The sequence below is a fragment of the Mytilus edulis genome, chromosome 10 (genome assembly GCF_963676685.1).
Source record: "Mytilus edulis chromosome 10, xbMytEdul2.2, whole genome shotgun sequence".
NCBI classification, from domain to species: Eukaryota; Metazoa; Mollusca; class Bivalvia; order Mytilida; family Mytilidae; genus Mytilus; species Mytilus edulis.
The window spans coordinates 2,076,631-2,099,428 of NC_092353.1; the positions used below are offsets into that span (position 1 = coordinate 2,076,631).

At 31.1% G+C, this 22,798-nt stretch overlaps 1 protein-coding gene across 1 annotated transcript in view; it reads right to left on the reverse strand.

Annotated features, from left to right (window-relative positions):
• LOC139493131 (obscurin-like protein 1) overlaps positions 1-22,798 on the reverse strand; it is a 228,406-nt gene that overhangs the window by 96,749 nt on the left and 108,859 nt on the right. The window lies entirely within an intron of this gene.

Here is a 22,798-nt window from a genome sequence, read left to right on the forward strand (position 1 = left end):
GTATTGTCTTTTTGATAAATCAACTTTATACTTGAATTGTCCAAGTCAATTAGTTGCGTAATGCCCAACGTCATTAATAGAAAGGTTTATCGAAAAATATCATATTGAGAACTCATTAATTTTTCTAAAAGAGTACTATCAAAAAATGTAATAGTAGTTTAAACTCTTGTTATCCTATTAGGAAGATTCCAATCAAGGTAGCTAATGAAACAGGAAATCTCATGAATGTCAATGTGAGCGAAACCGGGTGGGTTCACATGGTAATTGTACATGTACATAGCTATGAATTCACACCCAGTCAAAATGTCTGTCAGGAAAATGACACAATTGTTAAATTTACTGATCAGACGATTATAATGTTATATAAAAATCAAAGACAAAGACCCGTGTCGTCAATGAGTAGCTACACCGTCAAAAGGTATCATACCACTTTGGTATTCGATATGATGACCGCACAGCTTATGTAGTGTCAACCTCTCACCTTCATCCTTACTACTCTGTTGAAGCAGATTTCGTTTATGTCAGTTTAAATAGCATGGTAAAATAACATACTTACAATTGACTAAAGTGGACATTTATGAAGGCATTCCTCTGTATAACTGTGTCAATATTTCCTGATAAAGGTGTTACTAATTGTCTGCAAAATAACAAATGTTAACATGAACAATAAAAAAAAGAGGTAAACAAAATCTTTCATGTTTATGTTGTAGTAATCTTTAAGCATTTTATATTTAAAATATAACAGCAATGTTGTTAAAATTTTAGACAACATGACACTTTTTACAAAATTTGAGTGATGCGGCCAGAGTTAAAGTTCACAATTTATACTATCGTTCGGTTATGCAGATGGTCTCATTAAAAACTGGTTTAGATACACAACAGTTAGGCAGACAAAAAAGAATAGACATAGGTCTGGTCTATCACCAACGAAGTTCACATGAAGTTAACTTCGAAAGCAGTCTGTCTCTCTGGTATCACTTTATCTGCAGCAGATGCGCATTTCGACAATAAATTCCACTTAAGTGATGATCAAGGCAAAAATATTTGAAAATCCAAAGCCTATTCAAAGTATGAAGAGCTTATTAATCAAAATGACATAAGAAGATAGTCAAAGCCGGGCAAGGACTCAGAGCTTTACGTGAGGGATATCACCACTGTACGTTATACAGGTGAGTACTGCATCCAACTGTATGTTAGCTGTACGTATAAGAATTTGTTAAGAATGTCCTTCATAATTTTGATTAAACAAAATACAAAACAATGGGAGGTTGGAAAATATGTTGTGATTCATATTGGCTCAAGGCAAGAACATTCAATTAAATATAAAATAGGCAGTTACATACAGGTCCAGACGATTGTAATAGATAAAATCAACAGTTGTATACCAGTAAGAGGAACACTAAAACAAACGCCAACAAACATAGAAACGAACTTTTTGATAACAATTGCCATATTCCCGATTTGGTACGGCACATTTAAAGAAAATAAAAAGTAAGTACATGAATGTCGGATGTACAAAATACCGATACATTTTACCGTTTAACATTTGTCATTTTGGGGCTTTTATTGCTGACTATGTGATATGGGCTTTGCTAAATAATGAAGGCATATATTTACCTATACATTGTAGTTGTTAATTTCTATGTCGGATAGTTTTTGTGAATAGATGTCTCATTGGCAACAACACCACATCTTCTTTATATATATATATATATATATATCAGCAGGGTTAAAGAACATCAGTTGTTCGACCTGTTAGTCAAATGCGTTTTGTTTTTATACTTATTCACTTTTTTGGTCTTTTGGAAAATGTTGTTTGTGCTGTTTTTAGACCCTTCTACAACAAAATTTGTTTTACATGCACACGTATAAAAATTGCGGTTTTTATGCAACGCAATCATAGGTTTGAACGTAGTATTCAATTTAGACTCGTATATATATATATATATGAATGAAGTACAAAGTTAGAAATATTATCAAATAGATAAATCGTATATAACTCAACCTTTCCCAATCTATATGAATTTGGAAGGTGCTAGGGAATGATTATGTCATTTAGTTGTTTCCTGTTTATTTCATTTTCGATATTCTCAATTCCATTTTTCCTCTCGAATACCAACTTACAAAGCTGTTGTTGAAATATTCACAAAAGATTCTGCTTCAATTTTCTTCAAAAATGGATGTACTCCACTACTAAAATAAAATACTACATTATTTTAGAAAAGGAAATATTTTTATACGAAAATAAGCTAAATGAAACCCGAAGTTGTTTGAAATATTGGTATTGTTAAATATCTTATCGGAACTTACATACTTTTATTTGGAGAGCTTAATACATACCAAATGTGTATTTATATCATTACAAAAACAAACTTATTGCCATCCTGTCGATAATTATTTCTTTTTTGCGTTGTACACAACCAAGTTTTTCACAGTATGCTTAGGACATTTTAACACTAAATACTTTGGATTTCTATTTATGCTTGGAAAATATTTTGGAATTTAGTTCAGATAAGCTCCTACCTGTTTAAAGAACAGTCAACATAATCTATCGTGAACTGCTCTGAAATATTTCTAGTTATTTGGTAATATTAACAAAACAAATGTAACTCATCAAATCTGTATTTCCACAACTACACACATGGTAAAAAGTATTGCAACATCAAATTGAAATTGAAATTAAAAAAACACTTTTTATTTTTTTGTGCTATAATTTGGTAAAATAGAACTAATTAAACATTATTTAAGTATCATCTGAGTTTAATCGATAAATATCGACTCGATAAGTTTTTATCTGCACATGCAGCTACTGTACCCGTAAACAGCAAAACAGATGTTTTCATCCTCATTGTTTTCAACACTTTAGATAACCAAGTTTTTAAAGTTATGTGATTGACACCTTGTAATGGGTCCTCGACAACTCTAAACTGCAGCAAGATGGCAGATTATCAGCATGAGAGAAGCAGGGATGTCGCTGAAACAACTGCACGTATTTTTGGTCATCACCATTCCACTATAAGTCGTATTGAGAATAAAAATAAGGCACTAAACGATGTTAAAGACCTTCCAAGATAAAGAAGACCACCTATACCATTTGCTAGGGAAAATCAAGCATAATGAAGGTTGGTCAGAAGGAAACCCATTGCATACAATACAATCCTAAAAAGAGAGTGGTGGGCATACAGGAGCCTTTTTACAAGAACTGTTCGAGATCGACTCATCGCTACTGGTTATCGTGCGATAAGACCATTTCGGAGACCTTTGCTTACGAACAGACACACATTTTTCCGTATCCAATGTAGTGCAGAGCTCGCTAAAGTTGAAAATTAGCATCGTGGAGGAAGATCCATTGTTCCAATGGAATTCGGTTCATCTTCCTTGGACGGATCGTAGTCCGGATTTAAACCATATCGAGCATATATGGGACACTATTGGGCGGAACGTGCGCGAAAGGACACCCTAGTTCAAACACATCATGAAATAAACAATGCCCTTCATCAGAAATGGTTGCTGCTACCTTAGCAACAAATTAGTAGATTTTTGGCAGGAATCAGAAGACGTTTAGATGCGGTTATCTGTTTGAATGGAGGCTGTGCACAAAGTACTAATTCTTTGGCGTATAACGATCAACCATGATGTGAACAGTCATCTGAAGATTAATTTTGAAATGTCTGACATTGTAAAGTTCGACTACAGTAAAAGTTGTAAAATGCATTTTTTTGTACAAAAAACACTTCATTTTGTTATTAAAATTGTGGTTATATAAATCATTTTTTTTTCAAAATTTTTTTGTTCATTTCAATGCCAATGTTATCATAATGTTTCAATAATATTATACAAATATTTTATTATATTTCATCCAAAAAAAGAGGCTGATTTTTCAAATTTTAAAAAATCAAGGTGTTGCAATACTTTTTTCCATATACATTTAGTACCCTTTTATAGTAATTTGGGTTAAAATATCTGAAAAGCTAAAATTTGACATTCGGTCAAATTTTATTGTGTAACGATTTTCATGATTAATGATTAATGAATAAGTTTAGGGATTTAAAAGCAATCAATTATCATTCAGCTATTACGTGAGGCCTTCGTTTGTTAAGACTGGTCAAAATTTGCATATATTAAGTAACCCGAAAAGCGTTCAAAGTGGAGTAAGTATCATTTACCCTCCTGGGGCACCATCGATAACACACGTGGGGTTAGTATAGCTCATTCTTTATTTTTTTGTGTTGTGTTTTGTATACTGTTGTTTGTCATTTGGCTTTTTTTCAATTTTGCCTATTGCGTTTATCGTCAGTCATTGAGTTATGAGTTTGAATATACATTTGTATCTTCCTTTTTTCTATTATAAAATACACATAACTCTGACAAACAATGAGATCAATATATTAAAAATATGCATTGCAATCCTCAAAGCATAATGCTTTCAAATCAAAACATTTATAACTTATGTTTTCTATGAATGAACCATGTTAAGCTGGCTACCTTACTTGGATACTTGAGACTATCCAGGTTCGTGTAGGGTTCATGAACCTGAATCTCTAGTTTTCTATAAAGGTTTTATATACTGCTATTTGTCTTTTGTATAATAGTTTCTATGGAGGGTTGAGATCCTTTTAGTATTTTTATAAATATAAGACAATGTGACATGAGATAACTATCCTCCAGAAATTAGGTGCATATAAGCAACTGTTTAGCCTATAACATTGAGCAAAACCCTTGTCTAACTGTGTGTGTGTCATTTCTTTCTTTAGCAATCGTGTTGTCATTTAATTTTAGGTTGCAGTTTGTAAATACAACTTTGTCTGAAACCATCCTATTGGAGACATATGTAATATTCATAGATAATTAATTTTGTTTCCGTACTGGTTCCCAGATATGACCTCTATTTTTCATCTCGTAGAGACATAACTTGGGAATGTTACCAGTAAATATGCATATGCAGTTTGGTCAAATTATAGTTTGTGGGTATCCTAAAGTCATTGAAGGGGTAGAAAAGAAATTTTTTAAACTTTGAACTCTTAGAAGTTCGGGGTATATACACGTTGAAAAAATAGTCCTATATTTAGATGTTTGAAAACAATAAAGTGCAGATAAAGTTTCAATTAAAGAATTTTTTTTTTCAAAACCTCATAGTAAATTAAAAGTTGTACAGTTTTAGCCGTAAAAAGAGTTGCTACATGTATTAGACATTGCATTGTTGTCCAGTCGATTTGTGAAACAATTGTTCAGATAGCATCAAACTTTGCAGAGTTTTAGTTTAGGTCGAAACGAACTTTTAAAGCTATGGGCCTAATTCAGAAAATCTAAATAGCTGCTCCTTGAACCAATTTTAGATTGGCCGCCAACAAATCAACAGAAATTATTTAAACAAAATATATATAAACAAATAAATGGCTTTACCAATTTTGATAATCTTTGGTATATGTATCACTAATGACAAAGACCATCATCCGATGACTTTATATATTGAAGTACTGGTGGACATCAATCATATACATCATTTGTATACCTCTTTTTTGTAAAAATGTGTTTGCCTTGTTTGACCACTTGATTATTATCCAATTTAAATAGCAACAGTCATACATATGTATAAAAATGGTTTTGCTAAACTAGTTATAAATACTTTTAAAAGTTAAGAATGAATGCAAATAACAAATGAATAATCATAGCCAATATGATATGTGAGAAATTCTTGTTATAAAAATGGTCACCATTCAAAATGGCTTCCAGTACTTCAATACCGGAAGTCCTTAAACGATAGTATTTTTCATTTGTAATGAATATACCATGTGTTCAAAAAATTGGTAGAGCAATTTTTTGTTCATAATTTTTTTAAACGACTGGACTATATGACAACCCCTCGGGGCATCCATGTAGCAAGAGTATAAGTACTATGTTAAATTGATAAAATGTGAACTTAAAAGTTAAAATGGTTGCAAAAGACCATGCAAATATTTCAAGACAGCAATAAGTTGTACTACTCTATGTAAATTTTGAGGACAAGGTGAATTGACATACTAGAACTATATCGCTATTTTATGGTTTGACAGATCATGTATAACTCATTATTGTGTGATATTGTTAAAGTCAATTGAGAACATTTCAACAGATGTCATTCTTATGACATTACTTGTATGATATGATACTCGATATGTCTGCCAGAGAGGTTTTCAAATTAACGGTATCAACCAAATGATGTATTTTCCTTAATTATGAATTTCTAGTTCTACCTATTTTGGCTTAACTTTGAATTTCAAGATTTGTCAAGTTGGCCGACATTCTATATACTAGTATGTAACATTTTGTTCAACAAGGCAATTTGTGTAAGCATTTTCACTCATGTTACCAGGTTTCATGTCACTATCTTCATTGATATAATTTTTATGAATTTTATAATAAAATTGAGAATGGAAATAGGGAATGTGTCAAAGAGACAACAACCCGACCATAGAGCAGACAACATCAGAAGGTCACCAAAAGGTCTTCAAAGCAGCGAGAAATTCCCGCACCCGGAGGCGTCCTTCAGATGGCCCATAAACATATATATATACTAGTTCAGTGATAATGAACGCCATACTAAACTCCAAATTGTACACAAGAAACTAAACGTCAAAATAATACAAGACTAACAACGGCCAGAGTATTTTTTCGAACTCAAACGTCCACCATTTTAAAATTGGCCGCCTTTCTCCATTTTAACTAAGTGTGTCCATATCTCAAAATGGTTTACATGACCTTTACTAAAATTATGCCAAACTTCATGCTTTTACCACATTTTGAGCAATGTTGCTTAAACTCTGCACAAATCGACTGGACTATTATAGGTAGTTTCAGATATACAACCTTGACGGCTTATTGATTGAATGTTATTTTGATATATGTTGTGTACCTTTTGTAAGTGCTTCATAGCTACATATCTATCGTATACGTGAATTTTGCAAAGATTATGATAGTTTTAGTCAGCTCGGTACACGTGAAAGTCTTTAATGAATAAAATATCTATTCTAGGGAAAACTCATAAAAATCATTGCATTATATGTAGCTTTAAGCTACAGCATTGGTTGATTTTTCTAGTTTACTATTTTCCTCGTGTTTTGAATGCTGTAGTTAATATAGAAAACAGTTATAATATAATAATTATACACCATATTGTATTTGAACTATATCATGAATAAAAGTACTTACACTAACCGTAGAAGAGGAAGATTAACAAATGCATGTTTCTCTATCACTGTTATAGGGTTTCCATTCAGACGACTAAGGAAGACATAAAGTATGTATCTGTATGATTGTTCATGTACATACAGAATCAACAAATGGTAATATAAAGAGAAATTAGAATGAAACGTTGACTGTTTCTTACAATTTAACCTTGCGTCATCATTAGCTTTATTGTAAAATCTAGCTCATACATGTAGTAATTTATGAAAAACATAATGTCGATTTCGATAATAATCAGTATATGAATAAAAATGGAATGCCATTAACCATTTTCTCTTTAATTTGTAACATTTGTTTATGAAAACATCGGGAGTTGGAGTATATGAGTATGAAAGAAGTATATATATAAAAAAAAACCACACCAAATTAAAGGAAATTCAAAAAGAGGGAATTCCATTAAACATGACAAAATATAATGCTTGACTATATCAACCAACGAGAGTTACAACTTACGATTATTGAATTTGTAATAAAGATTTATTATATAGACAATTGTGTAACTTTACATCACAGACAAACAACACAGTTGATCTAAAAATAAAACAAACATACAAACAAAGCAGCTTGGTCTGGACGATATGTTAATGGGACACAATCACAAAAGAGTGGATTGTTAATATTTAATAACACAATCAATGTACCTGTTTGTGAAATTAAATAAACTAGGCCATTGATCTTCTTGTTTTACGGAAGGAACAACGACTCGTTAGAAAATGTTTGCAAGAAGACCTACAAAGTTAATTCACATTTAAATGTTGACAACCAGTTTGCAAACACCTCCATATTCACAAATATGATTTCAAACGGGAAAATGTACCATACTGTGATTTTCGGTAAATTTTAATCATTTTATTAAAACAATCCATTGCTCATTTGATTATAATGTGTTTTTCAATTTGTTAAAATTTAATACGGTGAAAGATTTGCTAAAATAGTCAATAAATTCAATCCACCACATTAAGGTATTTTATTTTAGTCATCCTTTCAAACATGCACTATGACTGTTTTAGCAATGTTACATTGATTTCATTTCGAAGAATGGATTCTTTTAAAGGCTTCTATCCTCTGGAAATTCAAACAGACTTCAGCAATGGTCAGCGTTCCACGTTTGAATGAAAAACAAAAAAAAATATGCGGGAAGGTTGTTTCATTTTTCATTTTTTGTCTCCATATTTCTAAAAGGTTTATTATTAGTTACATGTATTAGCAAAAATATTCCAGAAATGCAGCGTTTACGTGAGCTGTGATTTGGTTGGTGGTTGCATAGAATTGGTATTATTTATACACTGATATACTTTTTTTTAGGTTAACATTAAACGATAAAATCAATTTGTACACTCATAACATTACACGACGACTCCAAAATTCTGTTAGGCTAAAAATGATATAAGATATTTCAAAGACTTACAGCTCACTTAGTGTAATATCTCGAAACATATGGGTTGTAATTCTGGACAAATTGTTGTTTTGAAGGTGTCTAAAAAAATATTATGATTCAATTCAATTATTGTTTGCGTTTGCTGTCACTAAATTCTTTAGAACATTAATCAAATTGAAAACTATATACGTCGAAGTTACTTAAACGTATTTCGACTACAATGTTCATGCCAAATTGAATATTTCTGATTACAATTGATTTTACGTCTTACACTAAAAGGTTTAAAATTGCTAATGTTTGCTGTCGGTCGCTTTAAACGGTGTCAATACTTTCTTTTTATAAAGTATTATGTATCAGTATTTAGATTCTGTTTGTTGGGACCTCAGGATGAATTGTTCTACACAAGGTGAAAGCTATAATGTCTAGTTATCAAAGATACCAGGATTATAATTTAATACGCCAGACGCGCGTTTTGTCTACACCAGAATCATCAGTGACGCTAAGATAAAAAAAAATTATAATGCCCAACAAGTAAAAACTTGATAGATCAGTTGAAGGTCCCTATTTTTCTAAAACAAATAGTCATGTTTTGCTCTGATAATCTTTTTTATACTTCAAACATGATTGATTGAGACTAAAGAGAAGCTACTATGATTTAAATCCTCTTGTATTGTTGTCGATATTCATTTAAGGTACCAAGAGTATCCCTTTATTTTATATATAAATATATAATATACCACAATTTAATGGATTGATTGAAGAAGCATGTTGTTACGGGATAAAAAAAAATCATTTAGTGTTTGCAAATTGAAATTATAACAAACATATCAATTATTCAGACACTAAATGATAAACGGATGACAAAATTTACAACAATCGGAAAAAATACTTATCTAAAAGGCTTGTGAATTTATAATTAATTTCATTATACTATTTTATACTCGCAATTCATACTTTAAAATGCACATTCGTTTTAGGTTCGTCCACATCTGATTTGATGTCAAATGCTTCAATTGATTTTTTGATAATTCCAAAGTTATGACAAAAAGTAACTAAATAGACACTTGACATTGTAACGTTTCTTAGTAACATATCTTTAAAAGTACCGTGAAGGATAAACCATTTATAACAATTATCCTGTTATTATCAATTTTCATGAAACATTACCGTTTCGTAATGAATATTATTTATAAGACATATAAAGTACTTAAAGTACGACAATAACTGTACGACAATAACTGTACGACAATAACTATACGACAATAACTGTACGGCAAAATAACTAGTTATAGAGTTCCGTAACTCAAACAAAAATATTTGAATGACAGATATAATTATATATAAACGTAAATGTCATATGAAAGGGGAAATGTGTGATTTATTAAACATTTTAAGTTTGATAACTTTCTATACGGTGTTTTCTTTGTTGATACGGTGACACAGAGAAGTTTGTATCTTCACGTCAAATAGTATCTTGTGAAAAGTTGTTTCAGAAATAATTGCCAGCTATACTTTATGGAAGATTGTACATGGGTAGGCATTATATTCGTGATTATTTTTGCCCACGCGATAGTGAGGGCTAAAATAGCACGAGTATAGTGTCTACCCATGTTAAAACTACAATAAAAATGGGACAGTCAAAATCATAGATTAAAAAAACTGACAACGCTATGGCTAAAAATTAAAAAAAACCAAACAGACATATAATAGTACAGAAGACACAACATAGAAAACTAAAGACTAATCAACACGAACCCCACCAAAAACTGCGAATGATCTCAAGTGCTATAGCTTGCATCAATTATTTCGATTCTGATTAGGGCAATTAAGATCATTTCTATGTCTGATGTGTTTAGGTGTAGAGCGCTTGTATAGGCTCTTCAACGAACCTCCCTTTTTTTATTTGTAAAAAAGAAACGACTGGCACCGTGATTAATTACAGGGCGTAGTTTTTAACAGCCAGCTTGGACGGTTTTCGTATCTAGGTAAAATATGTCAATTTCGAATTGCAACACATTACAGTCAAAAAAAAAATAAGTATTAACATGTGCATCATTTAAAAGCTGTGCAGTATTTTAAGTTAATAAAATATATTAAATGTATATGTTAGTTCTTATTCTGCAATAGTCTGCATGTTCAAATACATATTATTGGATAAAGTGGAAGGGTTTATTTGCAAAACGAAAGAAGCACGTCATATTAGAATTAATTATCAATCCTAATACTTCTTAATTCTATTTTCATTAAATAAATCAGATTTGTTTTTCATTCATGATTTTGTTCTTAAATGAGGCCGTTAGTTACGTATATTCGTTATGTTGAGGCCGTTTATAGATGACTTTGCCGCATGGACTTTGCTCATTATAGAAAGCCCTACGGTGAATTATAGTTGTAAATGTTTGAGTCATTTGGTCTCTTGTGGAAAGTTGTCTCATTAGCAATCATAACACATCTTCTTTTTTTTTTAATAAATACTTACAATATTAGTTCATAACTGTGTGTTAGACTAATAAAATTTCCTGGTTCAATTATTTTTAGTCTGTTGTCTCTCAAAAACCTAAAATATATTCACCACTTTAAGATAATATTTTCAGTCTTATAATGCTTCTTTTTCTATGACATGCAGTTAAGATCATAGTGATGGTGTTGTAGTGTAAAGTTAGGTTAATTCAAATGTATAGTAATTTAAAAGTATACCGTGAGGAAATTTGCAATTGGTTAAAGAGTTATCTGATCAAAAAGAATAAATATAAGTGCGGTTAAAGGGCTAGATATTTTCGCTAAGTTAAATATAGCAGCACTCTAACAAATAACATTACATAGAGTATTTCCTTCCTTAAATATAGCTAAGTATTACAGTGCCATCTACAAATATTTTGGCTATGTCAACTAGTTGTTTTAAGAAAAAAATTTGAATAACACATTAAGGAAAGATATGATACCATATTACCAAAGTGAACTACGATTATGTTATGCTATAAGTCCTGGAAAGAATTTGAAAAAAAATTGAAACTTATACCAAAAATTACCGAATAGTTATCAAAAGTACCAGGCTTATAATTTGACACGCCATATCATACACGCGTTTCTTCTACATACAATGTAAGAAGCATCAGTGACCCTCAGATCAAAATATTTAAAAAGCCAAACAAGTGTAGAGTTGAAGAGCATTAATGACCCAAAATTCTCAAACAAATGTGCCAAATACGACTACGGTAATCTATGCCTAGAATAAGAAAATCCTTAGTACTGTAAACAATTCGTAATTTTGCAAATAGAAAATGTATAAAAATGCCAAATCATTGATATTCATGACAACACCGAAGTGCTGACTACTAGACTGGTTATACCCTCGAGAACGAGACGTCCACCAGCAGGTCCCAGGCTTATATTTAATTTGATAAGTCGGTAATTTGAGCGTAACTGTTTTACGCCTAAATGTTTCATACAGAACTTTTTTCACTATTTAGCATTAATTTTTGTGATATTAAATTTCTGAAATATAGTTCTGAGTTTCATTAAGAATTTAAAGTAATAGAACCTTGCAATAAGTGTTACCCGTGTTACTTGGGGCCATCTATAATAATGTTTATTTTGAGGTTACGTCATATTTTGAATACAAAAGATCATAGTAATACATCTCTAAAAACGTAGTTTTTGTTACATTAACCGAGGAATTAATGTTGCAGCACAAAATAACTAACACAGTTATATGCAAGGACACAGACTTGGAAGAAAAACGCATGTCAAATTTGGAAAATAAAATATCTGATGTTTGAAAAAAACAAGAATTAAAAATAAAAAATAACAAAAATCAATGCAACCAAAAGAGTAAATATAATTCTCTGTTCTTATCTTCTTGTTCAATCGCTGTTAAACCAACACTCTTAAACAAATGATATAAAAACTTGCACGTCTAGAAGTTGTGGAAGATTGACGAATGCTTCTTTCTCTATTACTGTGACAAGGTTCCCACTAAGAAAGCTGTAACAAATATTTAATTATATGCTGTTTTTTCAAAACTTTTAGCACTAATTTTGTTAAAAATATAAAAAAAAAGAATATTACAAAATATGAATACATAAGCCTTTTTCAACTGATTTTTATAGTTCGTTCTAATGTTGACCTTTACATCTCTGTCCAAAATTATGGGAGGGTTGGGATCCTGTTAAAATCAAACATGTACAGCCACTCAACACTATGCATGAAGATGCCTGTCCCAAGTCAGGAGCATGTTATTCAGTGGTTATCGTGTGTTGCTGTGTGACATGTTTCTTTAATTTTGTTTGTGCATAAAAAAAACCCGTTAGTTTTCTCCTTTGGATTGTTTTACATTTGGCATTTCGGGGCCTTTGATAGCTCACTATGCAGTATTGGCTCATTGTTGAATGCCGTATGGTGACCCATAGTTGTTAATGTCAGTGTCATTTTCTTTTGTGAAGCGTTGTCTCATGGCCAATCACATAACATCTTTGTTTTTTTTATATATACTAAACTATTATAATATAAACACACTTTCACGACAAAATTCAAATAGAATTACTATTATCTAATGAAATGGGAATGTATGCTTACATGACATTTAGACGGGGTAGATTGACGAATGCATGTGTCTCTATTAATGTGATACGATTTCATGAAAGACTACTGTAAAATAAACACATACATAATTTCAATTTGTTCTAGTTTCCAATTTAACAACTTGTGTGGTTACGCATTGACAAGTATGACAAAAAATGGAGATAAGGCTTAAATTACATTTTCATCCTTCACTGCTCTCATCAAGATACAGTGTATAAAACGTTTCCACAGAATAGTGTGACGTTACGTTATTGGTGTGCATAAACTCCGTACGTTCCTGTGGAACGTTTCTAATTTTAAGATCAACAGCCATGATAATCACAAACTTAAAGTAAACAGTCGTTTGTAAGACGCATTTTTATTTACTCACCATATACATGCCGAAACGGTCAGCGTGGCATATATTTCAGTCTGTAGACGGTCACGTTCATTTAAAAAAGTGTTTGTTAAGCAAACTATTGAATTATTTTAGGTTTAGGCAACGATTAGATTAACACAAAGTTCATTTGTGTCATTTCTTGTGGAATGTCGACTTCATTGATTTCATGTTTACTTTTGCTTCTCGTGCTTTGTAAGCTGTCATTTATTTTTCAACCCGAACTAGGCATATAAATTGTTGAAGGGTGATCAGTTATTGTCATAATCGTCGATCTTCAGTCAGTTGGGTTATGTAATGTTGTATCATTTTCAATTATATTCATTGAACTAAATTTATCATTTTGGTAATCCTTTTGTTTCTGCATTGATCATGCCATGACTATTTAGGTGTTGCGTCTAAATATAAATTGTTGCACTTTATAGTGACTAAAAAAGGGTAACAAAAATCATCAAAAATGTAGAAGACACCTGGAAACAGCACCTGCTCATTTGAAATGGCAGTTTATAGAAGGTACCTCTGATGTTGATAGTTCCACTTCAAGGTCAAAAGATAAGTTCTTTCGAAATAAAACTAAATAATGTTAACACTGTAGTTAATAAATAAAGGCATTATGACGTGAGCAGTTCTGTATTGGCCTTGCTTCCGGTCTGTTGTATTGGTTTGATGTGAAGCCGAAAGACAATAATATTTATATATAAAGGTGTAGTATACATCAATTACAATGATGTGCTCAACAACTGTAACAGACTATATGGCAATATATCAGAGGATATTGACCCATTATACACTATAACAATTGTGGTACATTGTTTCACACCTGAAATATGTTTGCAAAACTCTAACTTAACGCGTTTGATATTCGGAGCTTGATGAAAACCCCATATCTCAATTATATATAATTAGACACAGCTTATGTATGTATTAAACAAAATGAGTGTGATCACTCATAGTACTTTTGATTTTAATGCAAATACGGCTTTCCTACCTTGCTCAGATATTTGTTTTTTAAATTTCCTTTATAATTCAACTTATACATAAGTAACAAAATTTATCAACAATGTCAAAAACATTACCATCAAAATACCACACTCACATTACCAACATGTTTGTTTTAGCATTGTTTATAGTCAAACTTCATTTATGAGTGTACAAGTATAAGTGTGTCGAACATATCTTGGGGTTCGTGTTGTTTATTCTTTAGTTTTCTATGTTGTGTCGTGTGTACTATTGTTTTTCTGTTTGTCTTTTTCATTTTTAGCCATGGCGTTGTCAGTTTGTTTTGGATTTATGAGTTTGACTGTCCCTTTGGTATCTTTCGTCCCTCTTTTTTTGTAAGCCTTTTACAGAATCAGAAAACAGAATCATATCATTGGCATACATAAGCAAAAAGAACTTCATATGGTACATTATCGTTTCCTGAAAATTCTAAATCTGTCCGGTGCAATGAAAAATGAATTGGAGAGAGTAATCCTCCATACAGTAATCAAACAGAACAAGTGAACTTTTCTTAATAACACCGATTAACTCGTACACATGAATTTCCATTTGTAAACATCGATTAAAGTAATGTTAAAAGTTTTCCTGTTATACCAAAATTTGTGGAAAAACTGTCAATGTTGTTTTGGATATATTATGATTTTGTTGTTTATGCGCATAAAACATACGCATAAAACAAAGTTACGAATTAGAAACTGTTTCACATCCACAATGTGAAAATAGTCAAACAGTACTATAAGATAATCAAAGACATTCATATCACGCAAACCACTAAAAGTAAAATTGTTAGCAATTTCATCGATGTGTCGACCATTTACTGGAGTTGTTGGCATTTAAGGACATTTTTACACAATTTGTTTAGTCATGTTTTCTAACTTTAAAAAATCTTCTCCGCTGAAACCAATGAACTAAATGCAAACAAACTTGAACAGAATGATTTGTAGGTTATCTAAAATAAAATTTGTATTTTATTTTCAGTTTCCCCAGGAAACATTGTTGCCATGGCTAAACTTAGAACATCGGGTAAAACACAGATTTTCAATTTTACATGTATCACAAAAACTGACGCATTTATAGCCAATCAGACAAGAAATTAAAGTATTCATTCAATCAAGGTCTACCTACTCTGACATTATCAGTTAAATCGGGTATCTGAATTTGTTGATTATTGCCTCTAATTTGATGATTTTGGGGGAAATGTGACAGTTTTTCGTTACTATCTTCAAAATTATTATAGATAGAACTGTAAACAGCAGAAAAGTACAACAAAGTAAGATCTACAAATATGTTTACATGATCAGAAGTAATTGCTCTTAAAAAACATTTTTTTCAACTACTTGTTCACTTAGTTGCTTACTTTAAAACAAATCGTCTTCTTTGAAACTGCGAAATAAATTTCAACCAAATTTGTGCTGAAATAATTTCAGGGTATCTTGTACAAATTTTGTAATTTATGTCCTTGTACGTCAAGAAACATAGCTTCTATGGCTAAAATGGAACATACTGGGGAAATGATATTTTTTTTTTGTATGTGTGCCTTAATTGTAGTTTGTATTTATATCTTGTTTATTTCTTGTAATTAGTATACTTGTGGTCAATAATGTAAATCTAAAAAATAAAAAGAATCAATCAATTAATCAAACCATATGAAATAATAATGAAACATCTTCCATCACTCTGTTTCTCAAAATTGTTTTTTTTTTATTGATTGTTGGTTGCTTTACGCCGCATTAGCACAAAAAGGCTATATCGCGGCGATATTGGACAGTTAAACTTAATGAAATAAAACTTTTCTGATGATATTAAGGCTTAGTTAGTTTTTCAAAAGAAATATGCAATACGACGTTATTCAAACAGTACAAGCTGGGTTTTTTTCTCTAAATTTAATTTAGTACTTACAGACTACTTATTGGAATATCACTAAACATATATGCCGTAATTCTGTACAGGTTGTTGTTATCAAGCTTCCTAAAAAGGTACGATGAAGCAACGATGTTTGCAATTGTTTGTGTTTGTCTGTATTAATTACAGTTATTTTATATTACAATCTATTTCAATTTCCATATAGTTAAAATGTAAAAAACACAAAATAAATCACAACATTGTATAGATTGAAATGTCAAATATTCCACAAAATGAAACAACACACCAAAATTTGTGATTTGTCTTTATACCTTTTTCTGTTTTAATACATATGAAGTGGCTCTGTACTTTAACATCTCATTATTGTGTTATTGTGCTGTTGTAAAATTTTGTATTCTGGTCTTTCATTTTTGCTTATTTGATTTTTGTACTTTCTACATATAATCTTGTTTCATAGGGATTAAGATATATAACATAATGCAAACTGTTGTTTCCAGATTGTTTTTGGCATTATGGCTGTCGTTTGAGAGAAAATGAGCGCAATATACCATAGAGACAGTCAAACTCATATTATGTGTTGGGTTTCTTTTCTTCATCAGCTCAGTAGTCAGTACTTTGGTACTGACCTGATTTTACAAACGTTTCTTAAATTGTCCTTTTATAGATTTTAAACAATCTTTAAGAAACTAAGGTTTCAACTCTCTAAGTTAAAGTTTACTTTAGATAAATTTGGCTTTTCAGTTTAAGTATTTTTGTCATTTAGCTCTGCAACAGTTTCGATACTTATACAACCTAGGATTTCAAATGTTTGACTATAAGCGTTCCTGATAAAGGTAAATCCAGAAAAACGATTCGGACGCATAAAGAAAAAACCGACAATGCAATGGATAAAAAAGAAATTAAAAAAAACAGACAAATAATAGTACACAAGACAGAACATAGAAAACTGTAGACTAAGCAATACGAACCCCACCGAAAATTGGAGGGATTTCAGGATTCCGAAAGGGTAAGCAGATCCTGCTGCACATGTGGTACGCACCGCATTGCTCATGTGTCTGTTTGGTTTGTTCACACATCGTTGTTGAATATGGAATTTAATGCAACTATCATACAAGTAAGATGTTTAGCTAGCTATAAAACCAGGTTGAATCCACCAGTTTCTACTTACAAAAATGCCACTACCAAAATTATTTATTTTTACTTAAGTTAAGGGTGTTTTAGTTGCCTTAGTGTTGTCGATGGAATTTATTCATACTTTCTATTTTAAATATATATATAAACAAACAACAATTCGTGTGTATTCCTAACTGGTCGTGCATCCGCCTATAATTATGAAATTAAAGTAAGCATAATATACATACTACTTAAGCGAATACCTACATTAATATACCTGAGCTGGTAAGGTTCGCAAACCCTCCGGGTTCAATTATTCTGATTTTGTTGTCATTCAAATACCTGAAAATAATTTGATAACATGTTATATAAAAATTTAATAACTTTTCAATAATTGATTTCAAACCATAAGATATAACATACATATTTCCGCTTATCATTTAGGAATCATGCCCATATTGTAACCGTTAATTGGAGTGTTAATTAAGTTGAAGCAAAATTAAAAAAAAGATTTATGTTCAAATACTAGCACTAGGTCGATACCTCTGATATTGGACTTTTAATTTATTTACTCAGTTATACATTCGCCACGTTGCCAGTACAAAAATACAAATATTTCTAATCAATAAGCTGTTATTTGAAATAATTTTTAATTTAGGAATGTATCTTTCTCATGCATAGCTGTACTTTGTTGACCGGGTTTGTTTTTACTCACAAAATCCTCTTCAAAGTATATACTAAATATAACTTTACTGTAGAAATATGTTATTTTTTATCATTTGTAATTGCTTTCAGAAAAAATAGGGAAGTTTGGAACACGTAAACCAGTTTGACCCTGCCAAATATAATAAAAGAAGATGTGGTATGATTCCCAATGAGACAACTCTCCACAAGAGACCAACATGAACCAGATATAAATAAATATAGGTCACGGAACGGCCTTCAACAAAGCCCAGGCCGCATAGTCAGCTCTACAAAAACCCGAAATGACAATGTTAAACATTTCAAATAAGAAACCTAACGGCCTCATGTATGTACAAAAAATGAACAAAAAACAAATATGAAACACATAAACAAACAAAAACCACTGAATTACAGGCTCCTGAATTGGGACAGGCACATACATCAGTCTATGTTGGTGACCATACGCAACAACCTGATTTTTGGCGTCAATCAGGCAGTTCGTTTTAATTGTTTCCTATTTAGTCAGGTCGAAGCTTTCTATAACATAATATATGATATATGTTATGCAATGCGAATTTCCATATTATCATAGTACAGATATACACCAGATTCATTATGCGGTTCTTTCAATGAAGTTCCTAGTATAAATGATTGTTTAACGTATCTTAATTCTCAGGAAAAATTAACAAAGTGTATCCCACATCATTGGCTGCTTTTGTTTTCGTAAAATTTTCTTTTAATTTTTTTTAGGCTTGTAAAGAATTTAATATGTTGTGTGATTTTGGAATGCAGTCATGATAATGGTGCTTGTGATTTGAGATTTCTTCAAAAGAACTGTCATGGTTGAAAAAGGTTTAAATATTTCTTAAATCAGAAAATGAGATGATTTAAGATATGATTTACGGGAAAGATAGAAGCTCAAAATCATTTTCAAAAACAACAACCTCATCAATAATAAGAGTACATTGCTTATATAAAAAGCGTGCAAGGTTTTGTGAGGTTGCAACTAACTGAAACTAAACATCAGCCATAATAATGAGGCAGAAATAGAAAGAGCTATTTTTGTGAGCAAAGAATTGATTGATATTCTATTCAAACAGTGGACATTGAGAAAGGCATACGTTTAATCAAGAAAATATGTTCTCATTAAAAGAATAAAATCAGAAACGACTGTTAAAATATATGGTTAACGTTTAAAGGCATATTTCACACACAATATAGAATAAAGAAGGTAAACTTAACAACATAAACATACAGTCTATCCAAATTTGGCATGTTGTTGAAATCTCCTCTTTTTATTCTGGTAATACTATTTCGTGTTATAAATCTAATAAAGAAAACAAAACAAGTTAGAAAGGTTAAAATAATCAGACAACATCTTAACAAATAAAGTATCACAGTTAGTGACAGAACAGTTTGAAAACGAAAATTTCGGCAGTGAAAGGTTAACTTGGCACCCCGTTTATTATTTACAAAATAAAAAAAAGAATGTTTTTTGTATGATTTTTTTTATATAAATCATTGCCATTAACATATTAACACGCAAACAAAGAATCCAATATATATTTTGGTAAAAGATGGCTAACTCCTTAATTTTATATATATTTAGGAAAGGTGCCATAGAAACAAAGTTCAGCAAACTGTTTATTCAAGTCTGATATGCTATTGATAATAAACACACACTCCTAATAAGAAACTAGAATTGAAATTGTTAACACCAGACACGCGGTTATCTATAAAAGACTTATCTGTGTTGATGGTATCTACATAGTGGAAAAGTTCTATTAACGTACAAAGCAGTGAACACCAAAAATGTCTTGTCAAATACACTAAGATTATTTTTCCTGTGGTATTGCGAAAAATCTAAAGCTTTGATAAGCCTATATTCAATAATAATGTATGTAAATACAGAGTTACGGACTACTTGGTTAGTGATAACCTCGATGACAAAACTCGACTAGGAGTGGCATCGATAGTAAATGAATTCATCAGAGACACAAGAATTTATATTTATTGAACGCAAGAAGCGTTTTCCATCTACAAAAGATTCATCATTGACGAACGTTTGAATTAAATCAGTTTTAAAGGCAAAACAAAATAAGAAGTTGAAGAGCATTAAGGATTCAAAATCCATTAATGTTTTGCAGAATAGAACGAAGGTAATCTATTTCTGTAGTAAACACTATTCATTAATTCGGAAATCCAATGTTTTGTAAACAGTTAAAAAGTTGATATATCCATATCAATAATAATGCATGTCTTAACATTATATATCTTATTAGCGTTTTTCTAATTTGTGGATCGTTTGCTCGTCTTTAGTTTTGAACACTGAGGTATGAGTTCGAACGCCGTCCGTGCCGGTGCATTCGATTCTAACTTTATTTCACTAGTAATGTCAGTTTTCCTACCAAAAGTCTGTGCTTTCCTCCGGACTCTTTTCTGCTTCTTCTACCCCTTCAAATTGACCACAACAAAAAAATGATGCATTAGAACACCAACAATCAGTCAATCATTTTTTTTGTTTTATTCTCAGGTAAAATTTGTGAAATCATACTTGTCAATATACAGGGTTTCTTATCAAACAAATTGTGTAACTGTATCTATTATTATGGATAAACAAAATAAATCACCAGAATTGTCACAATTATTACAGCTAACAACAATTGTCTTTTTGATTATCACTTTGACTTACAATGCGTAAAATGCTTTTGGAAGGTCTTTTGGCACTTCCGTGAGACCAGAGCAATGAACTGATGTAAAAGTGCAATGACAAATAGGTTTTGCACACGTCATGTTTTTTCTTTCGCAGGTAATAAATTCTACCTCTTTACAACAAGATATGCTTGCGATCGGGCATACTGCAACTAAAACTGCTAATATAGATACATTTTTATAATCCATTACCAACCTACAAAGATATTGTCACTATTTAGTAAATTTGCAGATTCAACTTTACCAAACATGTGTATCTATTCTATTCTTGAAATACAATTCTCACCTCGTGATATCGATGAGAGTTTAGCACAGTCATGTTATCATAGTTTTGTGAAGTTGAACATAGTTAAGTTAAGTTACCTCCCCGCAGGAATTGCATAATTTCCATTCAAACTATCAAATAGAAATAAAATAGAATATTTGAATCTATATAGTAGGTCAAACAATCTACATTTACTTCAAAATGTTGTTTTCAAGAAATTAGCGCAGAATAAGCACGTATTGAAATTGGTATGGTTTTGTGAAGCGATTGACATTGTTCGATTCGGTTAAGTGTCTTAAATTCGTCATGGTTTTGATATATCTGTCATGGTTTAGATCCAAAATCATATATGTTTTTAAGCTCAATATTGATAGTTTGTTAAACGAATAAATATAATTTATCAACTGACTAAGAAGGGACAGCCTTTTAAAACAAATGGAGAGTGTAACTGGCAAAGCGTAAATAACACAATTTTGCTTTTCGTGACTTGTCTTTGTATACAAATCTTATGACTTCCAGTATCTTGTAAGCGAATAAGGAAATTAATGAGCACTAGTGTAATTATAAATACAAATACATTATTTGGCATGAATGAGCTAATTATAACTCCTTTATGGCTTCATTGAACATTATAGTGAGCAGCAAATCGGAGGACTTAACTTGTTTCTATTAAATATATATATGCTACACAATATTCCATACCTAAACCCGTACATTGCCGGCTCATCTACCTGTTCGCTATGAATTGATTACTTTATCATACCATATGCCATATTTTGTAAAAATTGAACACAAAAGAAAAACACGCCACAGCGAGGAAAATATGATCAATATGCTGGATTTTTTTGTTTGACAACATAATATGATTTTGGAGGTAGACCTTTTCAACAAAATGTCGGCTTTCCTATGTGACTAAATGTGTGCTTCTCCTTGCAGACCTTTAGTTATTTTCATGTGAGTCGGAATTCCGTGAGTCATTTGTCAAAACCAGAAGATCACTGACGCAAGATTATTTAACTTTACAATATTGTTTATCGAAATTAAGTTCAATCTGACAAGCCAACAGTCAATCCAAACTTTTTTGATTTGGTTCCATTTATATATCCGCCCCGAACAAGAAATTAAAGACTCATCAGACACGACTTCATCTGCTTCATTTTTTGACTTAAACCTCGAATTTGACCTGAACAGTCATTTCAGTACCAAAATCTAGGTTAAACTGATACATACAAACTTTGTTTTTCTTTTAATTTCTTTAAATTTCTAAACTGTTGTTTGATTTGCCGAATCCTTGTGCATTCAATGGCATGTTATTTTCTTGCAATAAAGCATAATGGATACTCATATAACTTGTTTTTATTTATCTACACACAACTATTCAAAATATTGTCAACTTTAAGAAAAATATATTGACTATATTCGATATTACAAAAAAAAACAAGTGTTATAGAAGCAACTGATGTTACCTGAAAAAAAAATATATACAATTAATACTTATTATTTATACCAAACAAAAGATCAAACTATAAAGACCTTGTTGATTACGTACCTTTAATTAATCAGGCTTTGATTGAATTAAGTGATTACCAGTTGCATTACCTTA